A 1,411-nucleotide genomic window follows, 5' to 3' on the forward strand; every position below is an offset into this window, starting at 1 on the left:
TTATAACAGAGATTTGTGAGATTGCGATGAACTGAGATGTCTTTTAGAGAGTGTTCTGTGAATGTTGAAGCTTTAATAACAAATATTTATCGGGAGCGTGTATGCTGGGATTTCATAAATTTCATGGAGAAAAAAGTAACGTAACTAGTAATGTAACTAATTACTTTTGAAATAAAGTAATCAGAACAGTAACGTGATTACTTTTAAAAGGAGTAATCAGTAATTTGATTACATTTTCAGAGTAACTTGCCCAACACTGCTGATAACATGCGCCACATGGGGTAATGTAAACTTCGTTCAATGGCCTATCGGGAAGTTCGATTAATTGAGATGAATACTGCGTGTGGCGTCTATTGCTTAGTCCTATGGTTTATGATATTGTCAAAATGCAAGATGACATAATTATCATGGAGCTGGTTGTTGAATGCTGGTTGTTACTGGAAACATCTTGAATATCTGCACATGTGTGATGTGACAGCCTTTTTGTTTGGAGTAGCTTGGGAAAAGACAGGCCCAGTTCCTTAGATACTGAGCAAACAAAACAATGAGGAAGATACACCTGGAACGACAAAACACACAGATGTATTAAAGCAAAAACATCTATTGGTAAACGGAATGCATTTAAAGAGCTCAAGGACTTACAGTAGAGACAAGCCCCACTGGCTGCCTGTGCGGTCTCCTGCCGTCTGGAAGACAGACAAGCCGATAAGGGACACTGTGGGAGTGACAGTCAGGGGTCCGATTGAATTAAGCAGGATCCCAGGGATTCCAGCAAAACCTATGACCACCTCAATCAGGCTGGACACAATGATAGCGCCCTGAATCTACAGAGAATTGACACACACACACATAGATCAGGACACAGGACATTACTAAGGCAATGATGACTGGTTCAGTCTTTAGACGCTGGTCACGCACCTCTCGTATCCGTGGTTGCCAAATATGAGAGGTGTTGAGAGGAAGAGTCCAATCTCCGTAAATCTCCTCTGTGAAACCCAAAACCTAAGTTAAGCATTAACTTAGACACAGATTTGATCTGCACAATGTGGAATGTAAACAGATTCTCACTAGACAATACTTTCTAGAAGATGGGCCGATTGACACAAAACACAAAACTACGCTGCATTTGAAATTTTTTTCTAAGTAAACATGATTCTTGTTGCTTTTCAAGGAGAGTGCTATATTTTTAAGACACCATGTTAAGTTAAAAGCAGTTCAGCTTTTAAAAACATGTCACGAGACGTACAGTTTTTTCCACTCCACTGCACGGCTTATACTACGGTTCAACAGTATACAGTATATATATATATATATATATATATATATACAGTGGGTACGGAAAGTATTCAGACCCCCTTAAATTTTTCACTCTTTGTTATATTGCAGCCATTTGCTAAAATCATTTAAGTTA

The 1,411-nt window shown here is 38.8% G+C and overlaps 1 pseudogene; it reads right to left on the reverse strand.

The window, feature by feature from the left end:
• LOC107684727 (solute carrier family 23 member 1-like) overlaps positions 1 to 1,411 on the reverse strand; it is a 9,013-nt pseudogene that overhangs the window by 4,243 nt on the left and 3,359 nt on the right.

The sequence above is a fragment of the Sinocyclocheilus anshuiensis genome, unplaced genomic scaffold, assembly GCF_001515605.1.
Source record: "Sinocyclocheilus anshuiensis isolate Anshui unplaced genomic scaffold, SAMN03320099.WGS_v1.1 scaffold509, whole genome shotgun sequence".
Lineage (NCBI taxonomy): Eukaryota > Metazoa > Chordata > Actinopteri > Cypriniformes > Cyprinidae > Sinocyclocheilus > Sinocyclocheilus anshuiensis.